Source organism: Anomalospiza imberbis, chromosome 9 (genome assembly GCF_031753505.1).
Source record: "Anomalospiza imberbis isolate Cuckoo-Finch-1a 21T00152 chromosome 9, ASM3175350v1, whole genome shotgun sequence".
Classification (NCBI taxonomy): Eukaryota; Metazoa; Chordata; class Aves; order Passeriformes; family Viduidae; genus Anomalospiza; species Anomalospiza imberbis.
The window spans coordinates 21572513-21599525 of NC_089689.1; the positions used below are offsets into that span (position 1 = coordinate 21572513).

At 49.1% G+C, this 27013-nt stretch overlaps 2 protein-coding genes and 1 long non-coding RNA gene across 9 annotated transcripts in view; 1 reads left to right on the top strand and 2 right to left on the bottom strand.

Annotated features, from left to right (window-relative positions):
• KIF2C (kinesin family member 2C) overlaps window positions 1-27013 on the bottom strand; it is a 425302-nt gene that overhangs the window by 269662 nt on the left and 128627 nt on the right. The gene's annotated exons all lie outside the window — the stretch shown is intronic.
• The window catches only part of RNF220 (ring finger protein 220), a 226962-nt gene that overhangs the window by 93832 nt on the left and 106117 nt on the right, over window positions 1-27013 (top strand). The window lies entirely within an intron of this gene.
• Window positions 3984-4992, bottom strand: LOC137478981 (uncharacterized). The gene is made up of 2 exons (XR_011001923.1): window positions 4849-4992; window positions 3984-4722 (listed from the first exon to the last, which is right to left on the bottom strand). It is a non-coding gene; the product is annotated as an uncharacterized lncRNA (long non-coding RNA).

Here is a 27013-nt window from a genome sequence, read left to right on the forward strand (position 1 = left end):
TGCTGCTCTGGCAGATGTGAAGAGGAGGAGGAGGAGTGCAGGAAAGGGGTTCAGCTTCAAATCGATTCTGAGCACTGTGATAAGAATCTCTTATCACCCTTGTCATTGTAATGGCTGGGACTGAAATGCTGGGCTGAGTAAGAGTCAGGTTTTTGCAGACCAGAGGTGAGGAGGAGACAGGGCACAGCAGGGAGCAATTGTGGCTGTGGAATGATGTCCCAAGGCTTTGAGTTCCTGCTTGCTTTCCAATGGCACTCTAAACAGCTTTCTTTTCCCAGCCTTGGACCTGCCCCCAGTTTCTTTCTCCAGTTCCTTCCAAAGAAAAAGAGCTCCCGGTGACACAGATGAAACACAGTGAAGGAATGGGTCCAGTGCGTCCAGACCATGCATGGTGGTAAGGGGCACACAGAAGAGCAGTCCTGGGGGCTGAATATTGCCAGGAGAGACCAAGCGTGAAAGGAAGAACTGAGAAGTTCATGCTCCCATGTTTGCAGCTGCCTCCAGCCTCTTCCCACCTTCCCCTGTGCCAGGCTCACCTCCATCCCTTTAAGGGGTGCAGCACAGGAACCCAGGTTCCCAGGAGCCAATGGTACCCAGGAGCCAATGGAGCTGACAGGGATTTCAGGCCTTTGGGAATTCCCTCTGTTCCCACTGCTGTCCAAAAGCAGTGGGTAAGGGAAAAGGAGCTATTAAGCTTATGTGGTCCAGGTGGTATAAGACTACATAGTGATAGCACTGAGTACCCTCATCTGTAAGAGGCTCCCCTGGTGCCCTGCTGCATGTTCTGCCTTTAACCCCTCATGCTTCTTCCCTGCATTTATTAGCAACTGTTGATTGGGATTCCAAGGTCATCAAGCCTTGCAGAGGTGCAGATAAAATCTAAGGCTGCTGCAGTTCCCTGCATCTCCAGCTCCACCAATCCCCTTGTCTATCTACAATCTCTCTCCTCCTGCTAAGCTTTTCTCTGGCAGACAAGCCCCAGAAGGTTAAACAGCAGCAAGGCTGCTTCTCTGTCCTCCTCCAACAACCATGCAGCTGGGGGATGTGTCAGCTTCCCACCTGTCACCCTGTTCCCCTTTGCAGTGGCTGTGTGGGATGCCTTGCTGCCAGGTGGGGATGGCCAGGCAGGGACCTCAGTACTGGGGAGGGTAGCACTGTTCCAAAAGGCTTGCCGAGGGTCTGCAGCTGCCTGGGAGGTTTTTCTGCTGTTTCTACAGTACTGGTGTCAAAAAAATCCTTCTTGAAAGATCCCATGAGCCCCCTGCACATGGGTGCCCTCCTATTTGGAGCTCTTAGCCAGGGTGAGGTGCCCCAGTGCATGCAGAGCTGGGGACTTGCACAGCAGGGGCTTTGTTGGGCCCAAGAATTTTTCTGCTGCAGAGGACAACTCTGAGCAATGGACTAGTTTTTCCTATCATGGCCCAGATCCAGGTTTCATGGCTGTTTGGTGGTCAGAGAAATGGCCCACCACTCTCAAGAGATACTTCAGGACTTGCCCATTTAATTCCAGGAGGAACAGTGTCACGTCGAGAGAAACTGGCCCCACCAGAGGATTTATTAATTTATCCTTTCCTCTGCCTCCTGACAGGGGCTATGCCGAGATCCTCAGAGTCACCTTGCTAAAGCCGAGGGGAGCTTAGTGCTTAAATTATTTTCATGCCACAGTGAAGTTTAGTGCTTGTCAACAAGTCCGAGGTCTTGCTGAAAAGCCTTAGCAAAACAGAGCAGCAGGGGGACAAGGAGAGTAGGCACCAGTGCTGGGAAGGGAGGAGCCCAAGAGCCAGATCTCCAAAGCACCTGAATACATGGGAACATTGCATATCCAGCTCAAGGTATCCCCACTAGAAAATTTGTCTGCTCCACTCTTCAGCAAGAGTAGTATTTGGCCCAGCTCTTAAGTTTAAACCTCATGGAAAAACCTGCTTTAAACATCACTAATGTGGGAAAACAGAGCTGGCCTGTAATTTTTAAGCCCTTGCTTTTGTAGGCTCTTGCAGAAATAGATGTACACACTATTTTGTGTGCTGTATTCACCAGGATGCTTTTCTGGCTGAGGCAAGCCTGGAGCTGGAGGGGCTGAACACTGTTGCAGTAACGTGCTGGCTCTGCAGATGGGGATAGCAGAGCTTAGAAACTAAACCCAGCTCCAGATGATACTGAAAAAGCTTGCCCTGCCTGGGGAGGACGACACCCTCACCTCCTCAGGCATCCCAGCTGCCCTGCTGGGGAGGAGAAAACCTTAAAGTAATTTTCTTTCCTTTTGGAGAGCTGGATTTCCTGGGTATGAATTAGTTTGAGCATGGGATAGCTCAGTTCAAGCTCTGGGACACAGATATGATACAGGGCAGATCTGCAAGGCACATGTCACAGGCGAGCTGGCAGTGCCAAGGTCTGGAGGCCACTCAGTGTGTGGACTCCTGGGAAGTCACCCCACACTTTGGTGGCAGCACAAGGAGCAAGGAAGCACAAATAGCAGGGCAGGCTGTCCCCACCCTGGGCATGCTGCAGCAATAGCAGCCCCCAAGCCACCCGCTCCTATGGAATCTGTGGGTGCCAGTAGGTCACTTGAGTCAAACGTTTGAGCAGGTTTTGGAGGAGGGCTGGGTAGCTTTATGGGCAGTAATAGTATTTACAGCCCTGCTGGCTGAGGCGCTGATCCACAGGGAAGGGAGACCCCTTCTCAGCAAAAAAAAAAAAAAGTTTCAACAGTATCTGGCCTCCAGCCTTCCCAAAGGCAGGATTGGCCCCATCCTTTTATTGAAGCATCCTTGGTGCACTGATGCCCCATGAACCTGTGGGTTAATCCCACCTGGCACAGTGAGCATTCCTGCTGGTGAGGTGTAAACTCATACTTCTCCATGGATTAATTAAGCCCTTCATTTTCATGGGAAGTGTCAAAGATTTCCTTTCCTCACCCCACTCCATGGCTTTACCCTGACATCCACAGTGGCTGCCTTCCTTGGCAGCTTCCCTGCCTGATAGGCAGGGATGGCAGGCAGCCCTGCACACACCCCATGCTGTTTTCCCATCACCTGCCATGGGGCCCGTATGTTTTCATTTAGTCAGCATAGGGAAAAGCTGTAAAACATATGCCTGCTTCCTAAGGAGAGGGAAAAAAATTACTCCAACAGCTTGGTCCAGTTAACAGCTTGGGCTCTTGACTCTGCAGTTGGCTTTGCAGGCACTTTGTTTCATGCTCCACATTAGCTGGCCCCCATCTCTGGCTGTGCCAAGGTGTGCATCTGTGGGGAGGGATATCTTGGAGCAAGGATGCTTGTGGGGAGAAGGATGCCCCCAGGATCTCGGGGAGCATGGTGGGGCTGTGCTGCCCCCTGAGAGCAGGCAGGCAGGAGCACTTTCCACCCCACCCTTTGCGGGCTTCTGCCAGCACAGCTCCCCATCCATCCCATACATTTACCTAACGCTAATGAGACGTATTGATTGGAATGATGGGATTTGTAAAGGTCGCAGGGTTAAAGTACATAAAACCAGCCTTTCTGGAGCTGCAATATCAGGGCCGATGGGTCTGGTGGGAGAGATTAAAGGCCTCGTGCTGCAAGAATGGAGAGAGCTGACAGCAATTACATTTCAGATGTGTGCATAGTTATAACCCCCTCTCCTTGCAAGACAGGCAACCATGTCCCCACCACTGTGCAGCAGGTCTCCAACATCCTCCATCTCCTTTTCAAAATCAAGATTTCAACAGAGCAAATCAGGGAATGAAAGAATGAGAGAAAACTTGGAGAGAGAAAGAAAAATTGAAGACCCCCATTGGAGAGGTCATGCCCAGCCCTGTCCCTCTGGTTTGTGTCCCTGTTTTGGGCTTCCCAGGTGAGTTGTTGCGGCACTGTGGTATGCTAAAGTTGATGAAATGTGGACTCTGAAAACACCATGGTCCCTTTTGTTAGGGCAGGACTCCCACTACTGGTAATGAGATCATCTGGCAGGTCATTAGAGATCTTTCTCCCCTGGGAAGGTTCATGTTCAAGGGCTGGAGGAGTCCAGATCCCCAGAAGCACAAGTACAGTTGGCTGGAGGTTTGTCCCAGATCAGGGTTAACAGGTCTTTGAGTAAGAGACAAATATATCTGGACATCATTTTTTCTAGAGGTGTTTCTCAGCCATATGGGAGACATAGAGGAGCTCTGTCTCTTGTTTTCTGCTCTGGGTTGTGCCCATAAAAGTTTATTCCTAAATCCTCAGAGCCAGCCCAGCTCTGGTGGAGCTATCTTACTCCATCATCCCTCCTTGCAGGCCCCTCTCTACACCATGTGTTTGTTTCTTGAGCCAAAATAGCCAGGAGAGTTGTACCACCTGAAGGTGGTGTGCTTTTAACATCGCAGGTTCTTGGCAGGGGTTATGAGGTGCAGGGGAGTAAAATGTGCCTTGGGGTCTTTCCTGGCTCTCCAGAGGAAACACATAGACAGAGACACAAGCTAGGCTAAGGGACATGCTGTGTTAAAGATCAGTGTTGACAATATCACTACACACAGAAACAGCTGAATTATCTCCATGAGTGACCTTCATTAGCCCAGCTCCACACAGGAGGAAGCTCAGCTCAGGGACCTTCCAGCCCCAGCTCATCTTGACTTCACATCACCCACCATTCCTCTCACAGCAGGATTAACACCAGAGGCACCCAGGACTCAGGAAGCCTGGCTCCATCTGGCATCACACCAGGCCAAGAACACAAGCAGGAGCTTCATTCCTCTGGGGATGAATCCTAAAAGGGAAAAGAAGCCATTTACCATGCAAGGAAAAAGGCACGTTGCTCTCTGTTAACTGTGGCTCTCAGGCTCAGAGCCTTTGCCTGGTGCCAAGGCAGGGCTTAGCACATGGAGTGAAGAACCAGTGATCTTCACAACTCCTGCAGGGCACTTCTGCACAGCAACATTCCCCTGCTGCCCACCCATACATGCTGGAGATTTAAATCCTTCCCCAGAGCACTGCCAAAAGGCCTGTCCTGGGCAACAGGGACTTCCCCAGTGCTGCAGCTCATCACCAGGCACTCACCCATGCAGCTTGGTCTTTATTTATCCCTCCCGCACACTCTCTTTCCCTCTCAGATGGTAATGAGTGGCTTGCACTGGGAACTAAATGAAGTTGATTGCCCACTGGTGTCTGCCATTAGTGGTAATTAGTTAAAACATCAGAGTATAAACAGTAAATTGGCTCTAATAATTAATACTAGCACTCAAGCATATGAGAGACACAGAGACTGGGAGAGAATCAGTGGCAAGCTTGTAAAATCAGCTGGGGCTGCTTTAATTAAAAAAGAAGGAATGTAAGTAACACAGTATTGGAAAAAGGACAAAAGCCATCAGGAGCTTGCTTGTTAGGAGTGTGGTCGTGTCTCCTCTGGAGTGCAGCAGGGCTGGCGACTCACCTCAGGCCACGGGTACCTACAGTGCAGACGCTGCTCTATCCCTGAAGTGCTGCGGCGCTGCTTGTGTGATGAGTTTTAGCCTTGTTGCCAGTAACCTGGGGCAATAGGGAGGACTGTAACATGTGAATGTGCTCCTACAGATGTGAGGATGAGGCAGACAAGTGAGATAATCCCATGGGATTTTTCAGGAGAGATCTGCTTGGATCAGAGGGGCTGGCTTATTTGGCTGCTCTCTGCTTATTAAAGAGAGCTCTCTGCTTATTCGGCTGCTCTCTGCTCTTCTCTTTCCTTCAGTGACAGATTTGGCCTGAGGTACCCTTTGGGGAACGAGGGGTGGTAGATAAGTCCTGGCAGGGAAGGTTTGGTTTACTCTTAGAATAATTTTTTTTCCCCACAGGTTTTGCTAACCTGCATCTTGCCCCTTCTTCCAGCCCCCTTCTTGCCCCTGTGCACCTTCCCCTTGCCCTGGCCAGGCAGGGGCTTCACATAGCTCTCCCTTGGCAGAAACACCTTTGGCCCTGAGTGCCTTCAACACTTCATCTTAACAACAACAACAAAAAAAAAAAAAAAAAAAACAAAAAAAAAAACAAACAAGAAATCAACAAAAAAAAGCCCTGAACAACAACTACAAAAACCCAGCATAAAGCAGTGATGCTGATGGTGCTGGGGTGGTGCTGAACACTCGGGGTTCCTGTGAGGGGTTACAATGTGGCCCTCCCTGAGAAGGCAGGTGAGCCGGCCATGCCCCTCGCAGCCCCTGGCTTGGGCAGAGGTGGCAGAGCAATGTCTGGGAGGACGGGGAGCCTGCATGTATATTGCTATTAATCATCCCCACGTACGTTAACCATGCTAATGTCCTAAGTGACAATAGCCCATCTCAGCTCATGATTTAGGGTCTGTGAACGGAAGCTGGGCTCCTGGGAGTAAATGCGTGAATCCTCCGCTGGTACTAAACCTTCTAATAAATCTAACGCACACCAAAAAGCCCTGGGCACTAAATCCCAGAATCCGGTAATTGAAACCCTTACAGCTCTCAGAAAAAGGTAACCGGTGAGTGGAAGTGAGTGTATGTTTTTACAGAATATATATCCTATCTGCACCTGATTATCTCCAGCAGAGACAAAGGAAACCTGGTGCCTCCTCATAAAGCACCTTGTTCCACAGACTTTAGATAATACCTTTGAAAATAAGAACCAAGCAGCCTCGTGCTGCAGGGGCTGATGCTGTGCTCTGCAGACATGAGTGGGCAGGAACAAGGAGCTATGGCTCTCTGCTGGATCCCACTGCTGTCCCAGCTGTTGGCAAATGCCACTGGGACTATGGGAGTCCATCTGGCTGCTGCCCTGGACTGCCATACCTTGGTACCATGGGGGTCATTGGGCTGGCATGCCTGGGGACAGTCACCGACCCAGCCTGGTTCAGGCATGCAGTAGGCTGTTAGTTCTGACTGAGAAACATTCCTGAGCTGTCTCTGCCCTACAAGTTGTAGGGGCAGAGGAAGGGCAGGACATTCTGTGGGGCTCAGCATCCCAGCTGATGTGGAGTTGTGCAGGGTGGGTGGAGATTCTACCCCACCAGCTGGGTCTCCAGTGCAGGGAGCAGCTGGCTAAGCAGAAGCCCCAGTGCAGGTTCTGACCCCACCTCTGAGAGCAGAGGCACTAGTATGTCCCTGTTGTGGCAGCAATGAATTTGGCATCCCTCCCATGGCTGGTGCATTTCTGATAGCCAGTGCTAAGACTGTTTATCGTTTTGTTTACTAGAGAAGAGATCATGTCGGTGTTTTATTCTGCTTTTAATCTCTGTTACAGACCACTCGGTAATGCCTTGGCAGGGGACTTAATAAATATAGTCATTTGGATAATGAATGGTGATGATAAAGGCAAGCTGGAGGGAGGGTGCAGAGCAGAGATGCTGCACTGGGCACCTGGTGGTGTTTGGAGGCAGGAGGATCTTGTCCTCCTGAGATCAGTCCTCTGCAAGGTCCCACAGCCCCAGCTGGTGACTGGGATACAGGGGTTGCCCAGTGCTTTCCCAGCTCAGCATCTTTTGTTGTGTGAGGGGGGCTGAGACTGGCAGGGATGAATGCAGACCCCAGTGGCCTGCCTGGCAGGAACCACAGGCCTGTCACCCACCGGGGGTGGGGATGTCTTGTGCCCCTGAACCCCGAGGAGCTGGGAGCTGTTTGGGCACGCTGCAGCACCATTTCATGCAGCATTTCTGTACAGTGACTTTCTGTGTGACATTCTCAGAAATGAGAGGATTGGGACTTTTATTCACTCTCTCCCTACCTTTCACTTTACTGCTGCCTGACTGTCCCTCGGTATTACTGTCGATCATCCTTGCAGCCCCTCTTGCCATCTCCCACCCATCAGAATCCTGCATCATTCTGGCAATGCCTCTGCACACCAGTGCAGCCGTTTTCGAGTGAATCAGTGCTGGGCTGCAAATGAGCTGTGCTGGCTGCCCACCCACATCTCCCATCCCATCCCATCCCAGGGCACTGGGACTGTCCCCCTGGGACAAAAACAGGCCTGCAATTGCCTCTCCCCTTCCTCCCTACCAAACCTGTGGGGAGCCTGAGCACCCTCATTTCTCAGGTCACTGCTTGGCTAATGGTCTATTAATTTGTTCAGTTGTCCCCTGTGAGGCAAACTCAATTTCTGGCTGAGATTCCTCCCTGGCTGTCGACACAGTGATGGATAGGATGAGTGGCTGTCACCGCCAGCCCCGGCGCCCGCTCGGCACACTGGGCACCCGCTCGGCTCTGCCTGCACCCTGGCGTGGCTCCAGCGGGACCAATCCGCCGCCTCGTGCCCAAGGACCTGTCTCTGGCAATGAAAAATGACAGAAATATTTAAGGACAAATAAGGTTTACAAACCCAATTTAAAATTATTATGGAAGGCCCTGGCTGCAGATGGGCCCAAGCTGATTCGTGGTGGCAATCAAATCGAATTTCCTTATCGTTGTATTATTTTAGGGTGTTATCTGGCCCCATAATGCAGTTATAAATTCAATTTCATCTGCGAGCATTCATTGTTTACTGTCGCCTGTTTGCTGGGGAAAATGTAAACACTTTGCAGCCCTCAGCTGAAAAATTAATTTCTGGTGGAAAACGGGAAAGAGGAAAAAACGTGGAAGGTGCCCAAATAAAAAGAGAAAACAAGAAAGGTGGTGGCAGAAGTGCTGCCGGGCATGCCACAAGAGCTGATAAGGGCACCAGAACTATCTGAGATGCTTGTGCCAGTCAGCTGGTGAGGCTGGCTACCACCTTGTTCCATGCTTGGGATGGCAGTGGATGGGAATGCAAGGGGATGGATGGGGATGGGCAAGGATTGATGGGATGGGTATCTGGGTGGCAATGGCAGCTCTCACTTCTTCTCCCTGCTGCCACATTTCTCCTCTGTGCTAAAGGAGAAGAAAATACTCAGTGACCTGATGGGGCTGCCAAGGGAAAGTTGAAGGTCTCCCATTAATTCCAGACTAAAAATGACAAATTCATCTTCTACGACAATTAAATGAAGTCAGTAATTGATGCTAATTGATCTTCAGCCGAGAGGGCTCTTACTGCTTTGCTGTGCTCTCCCTGATGCTCTGGTACTTTCCTCTCTTCCCCACTTCCCCCTGCAGCCCTCTGGCCATGGGAGTGTCCCCAGGGCCCCAACAGCTGCCCCTGCACTTGCCCAGCTCAGCCAGCCGCATCTTTTTTGGCTGCTCACTTTGTGGAGTTTGCATTTATTTTCTTTTTTTCCTTTTTTTCTGTTTTTTTTTTTTTTTTTGGAGGCAGGTACCAGGCCTGGCTGTGTTAGCGACAAAGGATTTATGGCCTACAGCTGTGTAGGTTTCCACTTAATTTTTATAAGCCCAGCATAAGAGCCAGTGGGGGGTAAAGCACACTTGGATTTTCTCTACTTAAAATATTACAATGTTAGCACTTTTGCTTGAGCCCTGAAAAGGGGGCGGTGGGGGTGCTGGATGCGTGTGTGTGTGTGTTTGGGGTTTTTTGGTGTTGTTTTTTCTTCTTTTTTTTCTTTTTTATGAGAGCCCTTTAATCTCGAGCCAATATGTCAAAATCAAATTAAGCCTTGGAAGGGGAGCAGGCTCAGCGTGCCAAGCTCGCTCGCTGGGTTGTAAATGTACAATTGTTTCTGGGAGCTGTTATTAGAGCGAGGTGACTGCTGCCTGTTCAGGGACCCTGACGTCACATCCTCCAGCCGTGCTTGGGAAGCGGCACCAGGAGGAGGGGGACAGGGTTCGGCCACGTGGTGACCACAGGGAGGGGATGAAACCATGGTGTCCCCTGGAGCAGAGCAGAGGGAGGGTGGCACTAGCCCTTGTATGGATGGGCTGCATGGTGGCCCCAGCAGAGGAACCCCTGGGGATTATTAGGGACACTTGGGGATGTGGCTTGTGTTTCCACACAGAAGAGCAGGTTGAGAAGTCCTGAAGGAAACATCAGAGGGGGTGGGTTTGGGGCTTGCAGCAGGGTGTGGGTTTTAGAGGTGGAAGAGTTTACTCAACCGGAACATCCCATGGCCCTTCTGGAGAAGCAAAAGGGGGAAATCAGGGTGGTTTTTTAGTTTCCTGGTTAAAAGGTCCTAATGTGCTTTGGTTGAGAGGCCCAGTTCTAGCCCAACCTAAACCCTTTCAGCAGGGAAGGGGGGCTGGCCAAGAGACTCACCTGCAGAACCCCTTGCAAGGTATGGCACAGCATCACTAATTTGGGCCAGGCCTCTGTGGGACCTTGGTTAGAGGTAGAGAGGGCAAGCCTTACTCCTCTAATGTGGAAATAAGATTTGGGGTGCTCTGCTGTGGGGTTCACACTCTGCAAAGAGGTCATGAGCCACTTTCAGGAGGTCTTACTGTGGTGAGATGCTGCCATCAACACCGCCATGAGTGTTTTGAATCTACATTACTGCTCAGCTTTGCTGCAAGCAAAGCAGCAGCAATGAAAATACTGTAAAGTACCACTGTTTTTCACCTGAGACAGTTTGTAATTATCCGTAGTGCTGGTATTTGACATTATATTTACACTGTGCAGGTCTTTAACGTCATCACTTACTACTTTATTTCATGCAGTGTAACTGAAACAGGCTGGAGAAGCATGGGGGGGCGGTGAGGAGGTGTGTTGGCACACTGAGATCTGTTCACTGCCCTCTCCCTCTGACTTTGACTTTCACAGATGCCAAGGCAGGTGGTCCCTGCTCCATTTCCCCAAGCCCCTGGTTTGAGTGCATTGGCATGGGCAGCTTCATGGGAAGCCATAGGGAACTGGATGCTGTGGTCCCAGCAGTGTTACCATCAACACTGGGATGAAGACCCAGCACAAGGACAGCAAGCAGACCTCACACCTCCTCTTGTCCATGCCACATTGGGCAGGGGAGACCAACTAACATTCAGAATAATTAGCCCTGGTTTGAGGCAGTGGTAATGAGACAGAGCAAAGCACAGCACTGACAGGGCTGTCTGGCCATGAGCCAGGAGCTCCACACAGGGCTGGGCTGTCCTGGGTGGACACATGAACTCATTAGGAGCAAACTGAGAGACACCAAACATGATGCTGTGGAAGGGTGTCGAGCCCTGTGGTGAGCATTCCCTGGAGCCCCAAGGGCCATCGGCAGCAGTTCTCCATCTGCTGGGCGATGTGGCAGAGAAGGCATGTGCCCACTGCAGGCCACTCTCACTGGTCTTGCTGGGTCAACCTTGGGAGGCAACAGCATGGGGAGTTGTGTTCTTGTGTCCTTATGGGTCCCACTTAATCCTGTGTAATATACTGTAAATAAAGCTTATGGCTGAAATTACAGGGAAAAACTAAAGTCCAGCAAAGCTACAAAGAAGTGAACTGTATGCAAAGGGGCAATGGCACCAGCACCTCCTACTGAGTCCTGACCTGTTTTCTGGCCATGTTTCATTGGGTCTTAGGGAGAATGTCACTCGCACCAGCTGCCTCTGGCTCTGGTGCTGCTCATGAGCTACACATGGCTCCCAACTCTTTGCCATAAGCAATTTAGACCGAAAGTCACCTGCAAAGTGAAAATAAATTACTTTCTGCAAGGCACACAGGGAATCATCACTGAGGGCTAAGGTAAATGTAATGCACAGGGAAACTGAGGCAAGGAGTTGTGCTTCAGGTCATGTAACAATGGTCTGACAGAGCCAGGAGGAAGACTGAGAGCCCTTGTGTCACCTTTCTTGTGTCCCTGTGGTTGGTGCCTGACATATCACATGAGGAGTCAACCCTGTGCATGGGCTATGGGAACCCCAGTGTGTCAGAGGCACCCAAAATACCCCCATCACCCCTTTTCCCACGGCTCTGCAGCTGGACCAGTGGGCAGGACTGCGCCTGCGAGTACGCATGGGTTGCTCAGCAATTCCCAGATGTGCTGTGCTCGCTGTTTTCCGGGAACCCAGTGGCCTGAGCAGAGATAAATAAGTGATACAGACATCTCTGCACTAAACACACACGACGCGCTCCCTCCCGCTCCCCACCCCACGCACACAGTTCTATTAATCCTGACAAATTATGACGTACAGACGTGTAATGCAAACTGATTCATCATACATTCAAATCTGCTGTGTGGGAGCAGCGGGAGGGCAGAGGCAGACAAGTGTATTACACGGATAATGTATTTGACGTATTAATAAAACCAGCCGCATTGCTCAATCTGGAGAGAGGGAGGGATGCCGATACATCATGACAGATCACATATTGATGGAATCCAGATGTTGGGAATCATAGTCTTGGGGCCTTTCTTGTATTGACTAAAGGTAAAAAATGCAGGCTGTCAGCACATTAAATCTCTGCTCTGCTCACAGAGGCTGGGGGATAATTATTTATTTGTGGAGGACAGGGAAACTGCTCCTTGTGTCCCCTGTCCCGTTAGCCCAGCCATCTGCAACTGAAGGTCAGGTAAAGAATTTTTGACCCTCTTGCTATTTTGTTACCTATGGACTGCAGTGAGCAGCTGGAGCACATGTTACTATGGTCCCATCATCTTGGAATCCTTGGTTCAGCTGATGGAAATCAGTGTCAAAATGATCCCAGCTGAACACCTGGTCTTGGAGTTTAAGCCAGTGAAACGCTCAAACAACTCCCCCACTAGCTTTGCCTGCAATGCTGCTGCTTCCTGTGTTTTGCTCCTCTTGGACAGGGATGCACATTCTGAGTGGTTTTGAGGAAACATTACATTTATGGTTATACATGCATATGTATATGTATCCATAAGATATTTTTAGTATTTTTCAGGGAAAGTATTCCGTTGCTCACACTTTCATGGGTATAGGTCATTGTGCCAATAACAACTCCTACTTTAATTTTACCTTGCTGAGTCCTTTTAAAATGAAACTGTCTTGTTTCAGATCTGTTTGGGTTGGACACCCTTTAAGGGCTGCTTGTGTTCGTGAAGCCTGATTGACTTTGGCTTGTGTGTGACAAGGCGTTAAGCACATGGTAACATTATCTATTAGGGGACACAAATACATTAATGTCCTGGTTTGGCTTTCTGCTCCTCCAGGGGGAATAGTGCCTTTCCCTCAAGCATCTTTTTGTTGCAGTGGGTTAAACCCGCTGCTGGTGCCTGGCCAGCACAGCAGGATTGAAATGACACTGAGAAGATGACAGAGCTTTGTGCTAATGCTCTTTCCAGGGTTATTGCCAGCCTGGAGAAGGTGCTGTGCTGTGTATTTTTGGGCCCTGCCCCTGCATGCTCACGTTACCTCCAGACAGGAAGGACCAGGAGGTGGCTGGGACACAAATGGACATTACCTGGAAGGCCAGGGCAGCTCAAAGGAGAGGTGTGGATTTCAAAAGTAATGAACGTGCAGTAAAGAGGGAGAGATATTTGAGCATTAGGAAGTGTTTAAATGATTGGGGCATAGCTTTCGTGGATGCAGATCACTGGGATTTACATATAAGAGCCTATAGAACTACTTGCATGGTATTCCTCTCCTGCCAAAATGGATCAAAAAGCAGGAATAACGACATTTAGGGAAATACAAAAGCAGACATTGACATATTGGTGTTTTCCCCAGGGAAGCCCAGTGAGTATCTGCCATGGGCCTGTGCCCATCGGAGGGGAATGCTGGGACTTCTGTGGTGTGCAGAGGTGCAGATGCCCAGGGCCACTCTGGCAGCCTTGGTACCCTGCAAAGCACTCCTCAAATCCTCTGCTCCTGGGGAGAGTAGCCCAAATTGGAGCCATGCTGAGGGATTAGCCTAACTGAGCCTTCCAAAACATGTCCCCAGCCTCCTCGATTGTCTGGCAGTGGGGCAGTGGGTTTGCTGCGTGGGAGCAAGCCTGTCTCGTGCTCTGGGGTCAGGGCTCCACCACCATCTCGCCACAGCTTTGCAGTCTCAGCCAATTGAGCGTGAGCCAGCGCTGCCTAGGGACAGCAGTGGTCCTGCTCACTGTCACCAGAGTGAGCAAGACCTGTCCAGTCCTGTATTTCAGTGTGCACCACAGGGCTGCTGCCCTCGGACACGGCCGGGGCACGGGGCTGGCAGCGGGGGGAGTCTCTGTCCTCTGCTCAGCCACCAACTCCCTCTTGAGCTGTGGGTGACCTACACCATGCAGGGCTGTCAAAAGCAAGGATACAAGTCCCACGGAGTCCCAAAGTGCCTTTAAAACTCGTTCTTTAACCTCTGGAAATGGTTTCCTTGCATGTGAAATGGAGACAATAAACACCTGAGATGAAAGGGCAGCTTTACTCTGCTAAGATAAAGGGGTTGCTCTTTCCCTGGACTCATTCGGTACAAGTGGATGTGCTGGCAGGGAGAGCTCACCAGCCCCAGAAAGTAGCAAGGTCCTTTTTCAAGTTGGAGAAAAGCAGCTTAGAGGAAATATAAATTGAGGGAGGAGGACTTGAAAGCAGGGAGGGCTTCTCAGATGGGGAGCCAGAGAAAATGATGGAGGGAACGTAAGAATGACAAAGCATGTCGTTCCAGTGGAGTCCAAGATGATTTGCTTTAGCTCATTAAATACTGCAATAAAATATTAATAGTTATTGTCCCTCTATTTTTTGTAATTATCCTTGCAAAGAAGGATCTGCTGCAAGTCACTAATGTATTCCCAGCAGCGGGTTGCTTTTTAATATGGTGATGGCAGTCAGGGGTGAGGAGGGGGGGGAATGAAAGCGTTTATGTGTGGCCAGAAAATAGTTGTATGATCAGGGTCATTAAAGAACCAGCACTGTCTACAGAGGGAGAGACAGAATGAGGGGAAGAGGAGGCTGCAGGGAGAGGAAGAGGGTGCAGGTCAACCTGGGAGCACTTGAAGAAAGGTTGAGATTTGAGGACAATCTAGTGTCTGCATCCCACCTAATCCCAAGGAAGAAATTTGTGCAGCCCAGTGTGCCTGGATGATTTCTCCAGGTGATTTCTGCACCTGATCAAGCTGATGCATCTATGAAGGACCCTGGAAGTGCCAGGCTCCTGCTCCAGCTTCTGAGGTGCCCTGTGGGGTCAGCCCAGGCACGTGAGAGGAAGACCGTAGGGTGCTGTGTGACCTTGGAGGGTCCCCTCCACCACAGCCCTTTGCAAGGCAGATCTGGTGCATATTAGCTGTGCCCCTGCCTGTCAGTGTCCCTTTTCCTGTGCCTGTCCCTGAGGCTGTCCGTGCTTTGGTCAGTGCCATAGCTTGTACTGTCACCTCCAGGTTCTTGGACCTCAGGATCTCTCAGTGGTCAGAGGACCCTTTGCAGGAGTTTCATCCGAGCAAACATCCTCTGAAAGGATCCCCAGGGTGGCTGGGGACCAAGATGATGACTGGTGGGTCAGACACCATCTGTGGAGTTAACAGGCTCTGGCAGAAAGCTTTAAAAAGTGAGGTGGAATATCTCCTGCCAGCAGCAAAGAGCCCCTCCAGGGCTTGAAGCTTCTGCAGCAGCACCAACATCCCATCCCACTGTGCTCAGACCAGGAGAGACCTCACTGTATTTCCATCTCTGATTCCTGCTGCATGAGCACCTTGGGATGCAGTGAGGCTCTTTGCTGAGCCTGTGCAAAGCTATGGGCTTAAACACATCACAGAGTGCAGATGGGTCTTTTCCAGCTGGGGACAACCCGTGGTGTCTGGGTGTGTGAGCAAAGGCTGAGTCCCAGCAAAGGGCACCTGGCATGTGAGACCAGGCTTGTGGTCACGGTGATGTGGCTTGAAAATCCTTGGCTGGAAGAGACAGAACAGTCTCTGCCATCCGAGGTGGAGAGAGCAGGGATCAGGCATCCTTGGGCTCCTGGCCCTAGCAGGGAAAGCTCAGGAACGCAGACGCTGGTTGGTAGCATCAGCAGCAGCAGCAGGACAGTGCCATGAGCCCACCTCAGGAGCAAAGCCTGTCCTGGGGATCTGCCCATCTGTGTGTCCAGGCAAGCTGAGGGCTGGGCAGCCACATCCATGATGCTCCTGCTTCCTGAGCTGGAGGAGAGACCAGGTCTTTGACCCCTCTCACATCCCATCAGCTGACCCTTGGAAAAGAAACGGTGCTGACAGGTATCTAAGCGAGGCAGAATTAAGGGAAATGATAATAAATGTAGATGGTCAGGCGGGAGAATGAAATGATCCATCTTTTGCATGTTAGTCAAGAGGTGCTCGCAGGCTCCCCCCCTCCCTGCTCCCATTCAATCAGGGCCTGTCAGACCTCCAGCAGGTTGGCATTTTTGTGAAGAATCTCTCTGCTAAAAATTGTTGTCATTCCTATTTCCTTGTTATCAGTTGGCGGCACCTCGGCAGAGCCCGGAGATTAACGCAGAATCGCCGGGCGAGCATCCATTCCCAAAGAGCCCTATCCATTACGCCGAGCTCGGCGGGTCCCTCCCGCCTCACCTCCCACATTCATCATCTTTAACGCTGACAGCCCGGCGCAGGCCTTTCAAATTTATCTCGCCGCGTCCCGGGCAGGCTCTATCCGTCAAACTGCACGAGAGGGAGCGAGTGGAGCGCCATCTCCTCTCCCCTGTACATCGGGGAGGGAGGGGGGAAAACAACCTGCCCGTGTGAGGGACTCGGTAAAAGATTGGTCCGAGATACACAATTAATCATGGCTCGCATCAATTTGCTTGATTTACTCCCTGGAGGGAGAAGGGGCGTAAACACGGCGTGTGCAGAGGCAGTGTGGAAACATAATGTGTCTGTCTATAGGAAAAACATTAACACATCATCCCCGTTGTGGGTGATTGATGGGGGAACGGGACAGGGACAGCCCAGAGCTGGCAGGGTGACAGAGAGCCAGGAGCTTGCCAGGAAGATGGACCCAATGGAGATGAACCTCAGGGGCCACCGGTCAGGGCAGGTGGCACTTGGCACACCTGACCCACCTTCCAGTGCTCTTCATGAGGTGGCAGCCTGTTCCAGGTATCTCCTCCCACACTGCAAGCCTCTGGGTAGGGAAGGGAGGTGGGAAGGGAAGATTCCAGCCATTCTCTGTGTACAAGGCAGGTGCTTCCAGGTGTGAAATGTCCCCATCTTCAGGGTGATACAGAATCCCAAGCAAAACTGCTTTTTCACAAAAAAAAAAAAAAAAAACCAAAAACTTCCAAGGCATATTTTGTGTTCGCTACCATGTCCTAAATAGGTGCCCATGCAGCTCACTCTGCCTTACCCCCCATGAATTCTTCCTGTAAATAATGTTTTTTGCCTGTCCCTGGAGGTGGGTGTGTTTCAGGATGAGATACAAATGTGCAGAGCATGCTTGTGAAGCCCTTCAGGGCAAGAGATGCCGTAGCAATGAAAGATACTGTTATTATTAGATCCCAAGCACTGGGTTGTGCCATCCCTTGATGGCTCTGGCGAAGAGGCTGACTTTTATGGAGAAAGTTACTGCTGTATTTACAATCCAAACCTCCTTGTAGCCAGCTGCAGGGTGGAGGAGGAAATGCAGAGAGAGCGTGTGATGATTTAGTGTGTCCTTCTCGCGTGCCTTTCAGCCAAGAAGCCTTCTCCCTCCTTCACCAGCCCAGGGCTACTTGCCTCTGTGATCGCACCCCAATGGACAAGGGGAGTGCGAGGAGAGGTTTAAGCAAGGTCAGAATGGGGGACCAGGAGCCTGGAGACTCAAGTCCCAGACTTGTGTCTTCCTTGGTGAAATATTTGTGGAAATAAATGTTACCCTGACCTCACTGGGGCGGGTACTGCCTTTCCCACTAGCTTTCAGGAATGTTACCATGTTTGGAAGTGAATATGGGGGTTCATGAGAGCTCGCTGCCACAAAGGAAATCTGATAAACCTGATCTGTATAGGGAATAACCAAGGTGATAGGAATACAGGAATATTAGGAAAGCAAGCCTCAGTGTGAGGGTTGTGCAGGATGAGCTGATGCAGTTTAACACCTAGACAGACAAGTCTCCCCAGGCAATTTGCAGACCATGAGTCATTCCTATACTCAGCACCCTTCCTGCTATGAGCTGCAAATGCTTCCACATTTTCTCCCTGGTTAGCTAGCAGTGGTGTTGGACTCACTCTTCCCCAGCCATATGTGGCCCTTGGTTGGGACCTTCCTTCAGGTGCACCTGTCATTTGGGATCTGAACACACATCAGTTTCTACATATATGTTTCTTAACGTGCCTAGGGTGGGGTTTGAAAGCTGGTCTTCCAGCTCTTCCACCGCCTTCATGCATGGGGTTTCCTTTAGCTGCACTCCAGAATTTCCACCTGGGAGGAAAACATGCTGACACAAAGAGATCTGTCACCCACAGACCCCTGGACAGTGCTTTGTAAGTCAAAAATGGGTGAAACAGGTGTAGTCTGCCTGAAATTAAACATGGAGCTCTGTGGAATGATTTGAGTTTCCAAATAGACTGTCCATTATTGCCCTCCTGTTTGCAGGTCCTTAGGAGAAAAGCCTACCTTGCTACCATCTTGTCTGTCTGTCAGTCCAGCTATCAGTACAGTGCTTCAGACTGTTCCTATTTCTGATTCATGGAGTATGAATTAAATTTTGAAAATTAGCACGTCTACTGGGGGCTACTCCCACCGTCAGGCAAATTCCCATCCCTTCTCTATGATGTGCAGCACCAGCCCACACCCGTGTGCCTGATACACCCAGGAGCATCCCTCCTAGGAGCAGCTGCTGTCCCCAAAGCAGCTAGGCTGAGCACAGGCAGGACCAGCTCCATGACCCACATTTCTGGGGTTGCTTACGCTTTAAATTTATCCATTTAATTTAGTTTTGTTCTCCCCTGATTTAGTTGCATCTGAAGAGGGGTTTTGTTTCATTTTATCTTGTGGAAATTACTCATAATTTTGTAGTGGCTGTTTAATATATACATATATATATATATATGTATATGCTGGGTTTTACAGCCCATTTTTATCACCTTTTTATTATCTCAGGTCAAAAGCTTTACTGGGTTGCATTCAGGGAATTATGCAAACTAAGAGAAAATACCATAGCAAAACTATAGATTTTCTCATTAAACTCTGCTTGGACATGTAGTTATTGTAGTAAAACTCTAGTAACTATTACAGGCCCTAATATAAAATTATAGTTTGACACCTCAGCGTGATTGGCCTTGCACTGCAGTTAAATTAACCCTTTCCATCCCTTGCCTGCTCACACTAAAGTCTTTTGCTGGAAGCTGGCAAGCTGGACTCAGTGGGCAAGCTGGGGTGGCTGTTTGAGGGCTTAGCCTGGGGCTGCAGCCATGACCCCTCTGCGGTCCAGTTCCAGCAGCTCCAGAGTGGCTTTGTCTGAGCTGTCAAAAAAACCTCACTCCAGCAAGAATTGAGAGAGAAGTGATGGTTGAATAGAGGAAGATCCTGCAAGTCCAAGTGGATAAAGCCCAGCAAGGTAGGAATTTGCTGAAGTTTGCAGCAGTTTCTCATCCCAGAAATTGCTTTGTTCCTACCGCCCAAGGACTGTGTAATTCTCCCTGCTCCGTGCACAGTGGATTTAAGGAGCGATAAGCATATTCGGCAACATAATTATCTCAGACGAGATTTTCTTCTCAATTACACTCAAGTAAATCTGAAGTGATTCCATTCAAGTGGATGATCTTAGTCCACCCTTGTAAAAAGTAAAATCAGATAAAACATTGTCCATGCATGTTAGCAAATCTCCACGCCTTTACTGTATCACTGCAGCAATGGTGGGAGGTTTTGGGACCATCAGATGCAGTGACAGTCTGTGTTTAAAACAACTTGGATGGTCCAGCAGGGATGGGGACTATTTCCTTCTGATTGCCTGATTAACATTTTAAAACCATGTTGATAATAACCTGGGGTAGTGTGACAGTTCAGCAACTTCATTCGAGGGAAACACTTAATCATATTTATTATGTAAACACAGCTTGCCATGCCCCCATTAAATTATTAATAGTACCATTAACATATTTACATATAAATCTTATAGCAATTGATGGAAATGGCTCCAAAAACCTTGCGTTAGCTCTCTTTTTATAATGGATTCTCTCTTGCAAATACCCATTTATTAAAGAGACAAAATATTAATTTTTTGTTAAATGTTCATGTCAAAAATGTCACCTTTGAAGTTTTGCAAATTGCCATTTATGCAAAACCTACTGATTGGTATTTTCCTGTCTTAAAAAATGGCCTGTTTAAAAATATTGCTTCAATAGGAGCAATTAAGGAAAAAAAGCATAAAGATATTTCAGTGATCTGGGCAAGTTGTTTGCTTTTTCTTTATTGATAAAATTGATAAATTGAGCAAGACAAAACCGGGGGTTAGTTCCATCACTCCACACCTGGAGGTACCCTAAAATCTCCTCAATCCCAATGCTGCCTGGGGCTTAACCACTGAGCAAAACAGACACAGTTCCTTCAGTATCCTAAAGAAATAGGCGGCATGAGGGAAACAGAAGAAAGAGTGTAGAGGGTATGAAGGATTTACTGGACAGGATAAGGAGAAGAGGTTGAAGGAGAGGTTAGTAGTTCTCTGGTTTCTCCTCCAAATTCTGTGTCTTTCTTAATCATCCCTGCTCTGCTAATAAGTCTAATTAGGCTATATACTCTAATTCCTTAATACCTTCCAGGCAGCAGTATCCAAGGCTGATTCATTCTCAGGACTGCCAACTTTCACAAGTTTATCATAAGACTCTAAGGATTTTTTTTTTTTAATTTTGCTTCTTAAAGTTTCAGCCTCTGCAAGAAATGATGGTATAAGACTCTCAGTTTTCCTTTAAATAAATGGAAAATGCATACCTCGAGCCCTGCAGTCAGGGCAGAAAGCTTGAGTATATGCTCTGAGCCTGGTCCTTAAAGCATAGAAACCAGAGAGCAAAAACAAAGATAACTGCAGGGTGGTGGAGCTGTAGGATAATTTAGGTTGAAAGAGGCCTAAGGAGGTCACAGTACACTTAATTTCTGGTGCATCTCATACTTAAATGGCATTTTCCATTAGCATTTTTAGTATTAAAAATAGTAAGGCATAGCTCACAGTTTTGTGTGAACTGTGTGTTCCACACATCTCCATATGGTGAAATATAAACCTCCTCCGAGAGCCCAGCTGCCCCTTGCCCCTCCGGTGCTCCCACAGACATCCCACACTGGCAGGTCTGAGCTGAGCAGGGAGGGATAAAACCAGTTTTCTGGGAAGGAGCCATAACTGGGACCTGCAGGGGACCCAGCAAGGGGCTCCTCTCCCAGCTCTGCCCAGGACGCATGACCTTGGCAAGTTGTGTCTCCCTTCCACACCACCTGAATACAGGGCTGAGCAAGGCGCTTTCCCTTCTGGGGAATTATTGGAGAATTAGACCTTATTATGGTAATGCAGGAGCCAAAGAAAGACGGAAGAAGCATTACAAAGGATTTTTTTCCCTTTCTCAATTAAATGAATGTTCTCCTAACCCATCGCGCCCAGCCCTCGTGTGTGCTGTTACAATTGTCTCTAAAAACTCTGTCTGATTTTTCAAGCAATTTCTCACGAAACAGGCACTTTCAGAAAAATCATAAGAAAGCAATCGTTTCAAATTGGTCATTTGGGACTCAAATTACTAATCTAATACATTTTTTATTGAGGGTTCCTGAAAGGTTCCATAAAACACAGTCTTTGAAGCTGCCCAAACTTGCCAGCCTCCCAGTTTGACAAATAGAATCCAACAATCCACTTTGCAGCTCAGGTTTAGGACTCAGGAAGCTGCCACCGCAATAGCAGCATTTATGTTTCTCTATCAATAGTGCCTATCTGGTCAGATTTTTAAATTCCCTGGGGTATTGTGTTGATTTTCTTTTGCCTGTGCTGGATTTTTGTGTCTGTGTCCAAGCTGCAGTGCTCATACTGGGGATATTGATGGGGGAGGTTGACTTGGAATCTGCTCCTGAACGTCGTGTCTGGTCCAGCTCAGAAGAGCAAGCAGGACAGAAGTTGACCCAGGCAAGGAGAGAACTGGGAGCCAGAGACTGACTTTTTTTTTTTACTTTTTTTTTTTTAATTTATAGAATTTGTATTATTTATTATATGTTTGGAGAGTTTATTATTTATAATGTTATTTTTGTTTTTCTTGAGGCTTAGATGGGACCACTTTAGCAGCAGAGCACTGTGCACAGTCCCACTGAGCTTAAGGCTGAACAGAGAAAGAAACTAAAACAAGGGACATACATGGAATTCTGATCTTCTTTCTAGGATTGAGGGCTTAAAGCACAGGAAAATTATTGAGATCAAACAGGCAATCTCTGATCCTGAGTTCCTATGTCATGGCCACAAGGCCATACTCCCCTCTTTGCACCTGTTTTTTGGGAAAAAGGGGTAGTGCTGACCCACTTCCCAGTGGCCATTCGTGGTTACAAAGTGTCAGCCTCCTCACACACAAGGCACTAATCAAATATGTATTAATTATTATTTTGGCAGATGCTGAGGGGTGTCTGAGTGCCACCTTGAGGTACACTCTCAAAGAAAGTGCCTCTCAGATCAGGTCTAATAAAATCCAAAATAAAACTCTATGGGTTGACAGCCAGGTCCTTCTTTAAGCTGGAGAGACAGCATCTAGCAAAGAAAATCCAGCAGTTTGAGGCCAGCACCAGCTCAGCCTGCCAAGAGCCCCACCAAAATTGCTTTTGCCCTTGAAGATCTGGTGTCAGTTTTTCTTTTGCAAGATCTGCCAGTTGGGAGCAAGGAAGAAATGTGGGTTTGGGTAGGATTTTCAAGCAGTGTCTGCTTCTTGTTTCAGCCAGCATAAGAGTGCAGAGGGAGAGGGAAGGAGTGGGGGAGCTCAAGAGAGAGACACAGAAAAAGCTGCTTGGCTTCAGGCAGAGATGGGGATGGAGAGTTTGGGAAGAGGGGCATTACCTCTGCCTGCAGCTCAGCATCCACAGAAGCACAAGGTTCATGGAGCAGGGGTTAGTACAGCACTGACACTCAGACCTGGCATCTTGGTCTGAATTTTCCTCTCTGAGAGGAGCCATGCAAGCAGGAAAGGGGACTTCTCTGCCAATCCCACTGCACCCAGAGTACTCCTTGCCTTGTAGCCCATTGCATCCTCTGGCTGTGTGGCTCCCTTGGTACCCATGTGGCCATCTCACTGCTGACACGCTCCTCTCTAATGCCTCCAAGGGGGGCTGTTACTATTTATTGGGTTAGCATATAGTTCTCTGCTGCCATTTCAGTTTTACTGTGGGCATAATGCACAATGTGTAGTCAAAAAGTAGAGCAGGGGTTGCTTTCAAGCCAAAAACAATAGTTTTGGGTATCAACTGGGACTGCATTGCATGGAAGGCTGTTTTCAGCTGATTATTCCTGTGGTGGTCACCCATGGGTGATGGTTACCCTTCCAGCCCTGTCTGCAGCTTCCTGAGGAGTTTGACACCAGGATCCTGCAGTTAGGGAGAATGTGCTGCCAGTGCATTTCCTTTTGCTCTGCTCAACCTGTTTTTAGGCTTGTGTGAGCAGCAAGATGCCACATGTTTCCATCAGAGGGGCTGCATGACTGTCACGGTTTTAAGCCCAGCTGGAGATAAAACACCACACACCACCTGCCACCCTGGTGTAATGGGGAGTAGAATCAAAGTAAAACTTGTATGTTGAGATGAGAACAGTTCAGTAATAATAATGGTAAATAATAATGATGATAATAAAAGGGGAAAAAACAAGTGATACCCAATGCAATTGCTCACCACCCACTGACCAATGCCAGACTCCTCTTCCCAAATCCGGATCGGCCCCATTTCCAGGTAACTCCCCCCAGTTTATATACTGGGCATGGCATTCTGTGGTGTGGATTATCCCTTTGGTCAGTTCAGGTTACCTGTCCCAGTTATGCATCCTTCCAGTTTCTTTTGTGTGCCCCTTCACTGGCAGAGTATGAGACAAGAGGGAATATAGTCCTTGACTTAGGATAAACCCATCTCTGCAAAAAAAAAAAAATCAACACCATTCTCATTCCAAATCCAAAACACAGCACTGTAACAGGTATAAGAGCAGAAATTAACAGTACCCTAGCTGAAACCAGGACAATGACCCATGGAGATGCATTTCCTAAGCTCAAATCTGTCTTTTCCCCATGCATCTACACATTAGTCAGCACAGGACAGATCCATCTCTCTCAAAACCTTCATCCACCAGCCTGCTCTGCCTCTGTCCCTGCTGGGTAGGAAAGCTACCAGGACCAGGCAAAGGGAGGTGTCAGGCTGTGTCTTGGCACAAAGCCCCTGCACAGAGACACATGGGGCCCATGGGAAGTCAGGACCATCGCTCCTTGCTGCACCAAGCTGCAGGTGCAGCTCTGCCGACCCCCTGATCCTTCCCACCACCCTTCCCTGAATTCCCTCCAGCTGCTGGATGGCTTTCCAGGGTGTGTGTGCTCCGTGTCCTCTCTGTCCTCAGGATTCTCTCCTGTCCCCAACACTGTGTGCCATGGCTGCCTGCCGCAGTGCAGGGATGGTGTCTGAGGAGTTGCTTGCTTTAGCTGGGGGGAAGGGGCAGCCGCAGGCAGGAGCAGCAGGCAGCTGTGACGGAATGTCTCCCGGCCCACTGCTCCACAGACTTGGATGTTGAGAGGAGCAGAGGTGCAAAGTGCTGATCTGGCTTTTGTACTGTTGGAGTCCATGATGCTGCTTTGGATTTACACCCATGGAAGCAGGATCTTGGCCTGGGAACTTGGCCTGGGTCTCAGTGCTGTCATAAAGCTGAGGGAGCCTTCAGACCCACCACCAGGCCTTTAATTGGAGTAGGGGATGCAGTGGAGGAGAGGAGGGGTGAGGCTCAGGGCAAAAGGAAGACAGCCCTGGTCTTGGTAGCCTCCAGGAGAATAAGTGACTGCCAGTCTTGGGATGGAGCAGAGGGGGTCTGAGCAGGTCAGGACTCAGAAAGAACAAGAAACCTGGACTTTGAATACCTTTCCCATGCTCCTCCACATCCCCTCAACCTAGCAAAGACATTTTCTTGTGCATCAGCCAAGGCAGCCTGGGATATGGGGATGAGGTTGTCCCTGTGCCCAAAAGCTGTGCCTGTGCAGGTCAGGACTGGGTTTGAAACACCAGATCCCAGCAGCAGATTAAAAGGCTGAAGCATCAGGATGTGTCCCCACTTTGTGCTGAGCATCTCTCTCTGGGGAGGAAGGGCTCTTAGGGCAGATTTCACCTTGTGCTGAGGGGTCAGGAAAAGACTCCCATGCCACTTAAATCCCACTTAAGTACTTTGCACTGGGGTGAAATTAACTCTCTCCACAGAATAAGCCATCAAGAAAAACTGATCTAAAAATCTACGCTGAGCCACAACCGAGCCACGCTTCTATTAGCAGGTAAAAAAATATTTCCCATCCTTAGAGTTAAATGAGCCAATAGTTCAATCACAGAGCAAAAAGCAGCAATAGAGACAGGGATGCTGAGTGCCTCAGGTATTGGGAATCTATGCTAGGAATCACAATAAGGAGGACTCTGTGTTCTCTGTGTTTAGCAGCAGTGCTATTCAACAGCCTATTTGCAAATGCCATCTTCCAAAGTCCTTTTTTCCCCCCTTGTTAAAGTTGCAGTGATAATAGGGCAATTACAGTGCAATAAGCTAAACACAATCCATTAGTGGCATCACAGCCATTTTTAGATCTTGGGAAAAAAAATCAAAGCTGTTTAAGTTTTCTTATTATGCACATTAAAAGGCAAGCAGCAGGGTCTGATCAAAGACACCACCACCCCTGTGCTCCCCCCACCCACCTCCTGTCCCTTCGTCTTGCCCCCCCTCTATTCATTAGTGGTCACAGCTGTGCAGTCGGCCAATTACTTGGGAATAATAAGTACATTTTGCAGTAAATTAAATATTAATTAGTCCTTGGCAGGTTGTTTTGAGGGTTTTTTTTCTTCATTTCCCTCTCTCCACCTGAAAACAGCGGAAGGGATGTGACCCTGTTATCGCCTGTGTCGGTATGTGGGTGAGTGGGGGAAGCTCTTCCTCACTATGCTCCTTCTCCTCCAAGCTGGCTTGCAGCAAAGTCTTTCCTGCTCTTCCTAGAGGGTTCACTGCTGCTGGACCAGGATTTGCAAACACATCCTCAGCTTGGACGGTACCTTCTTCCAACCTGGGCATATCCCATCTCGGCCTGGCTTCCCATCCTGCATGCTCCACGTGGGCACTTAGCTCTCCAGGCAGAGCAGTGTCCCTGATTGTTTGTGATGTGTACGTGAGGCCTCATCCTGCCCTGCTCCTGTGCAGCAGGACCCCAGCCCAGACAGTGTGTGTTGTGCCAAGTGATAAGGAAGAAGAGTAGTCCCTGGCCAGGGGTTCAGAGGGTCCACCTGAGACTCTGGGCACAGAATGACCCAGTTTGGATTTCTCCGATCCCCTGGAAGTCACACTGCCTTGAACAAGTGCAGAACCTGGGAAAAAAGCCCTGCAGACTGTAGTGAAGCCCAGACCAGATTCCGAGCCTAGGTCTGCTGAGATAAGCAATTCCTGAAAGTTAGCCAGGTGAGCTAATTTTGATGTTATCAACATATCAGCATGTATTACAGTTTAAAAAATGAATGTAGTGGAAATAAAAAGTGAATTAAAAGAACAGCCAAGCTTTGCATAGGAGGGATGAGAGCCTGACATGGAGGGAAGACCTGTCCTTGCTCTGGAGCACCCCAGGAGCACTGCAGAGGCTGGCACAGGAGTCCCTGGGAACCCTCAGCAGTCAGGACAGGAGGGGCAGATGCTCTGGTGGCTCACCCATTCCCCACTGGCGTACTCCAATTGGAGCTGCTGTCCCTGTCACCTGGCCTGTGCCTTCCTAAAGTGCAACATTAGTTTTACTGCCTGTGGCCAGATAGGAGGCTGGAAACAAGGAGATGGAATCTTAGCATCCGACTCGCCACCCATCCTTCCTCCTTGCCACCAATATCAGTGTGAGCAGAGAAGAGGGCGTTTTGTGCTCCTTTTCCTTACAAATCCATTACCAAGAGCTTCTGGAGCAGAATGAGCTGTGCTAGCAAAGGCAGAGTAATCTGTGCCTGTTAGCAGATCCCAAGGTAAAAGGTTCCACTTGTTCAGCTCTTGGATTTACACTTTACTAAACAGCTCTGTGGGCTGCCTTGTGATGTGCCATGCACGACTTCGCCCCTTGGTGCTCTTGAGTGCAATTAAGTTGTGGGCTTTTTTAAAATGTAGCTTGACAATATGCAGGTTAGGTTTGTATTTTATTTACAGCTTTTACTTGGGGACCAATAAAACCCCAGCTGGCTAATGTGAGAGCTAAAACTTGCATCTCACTCTTT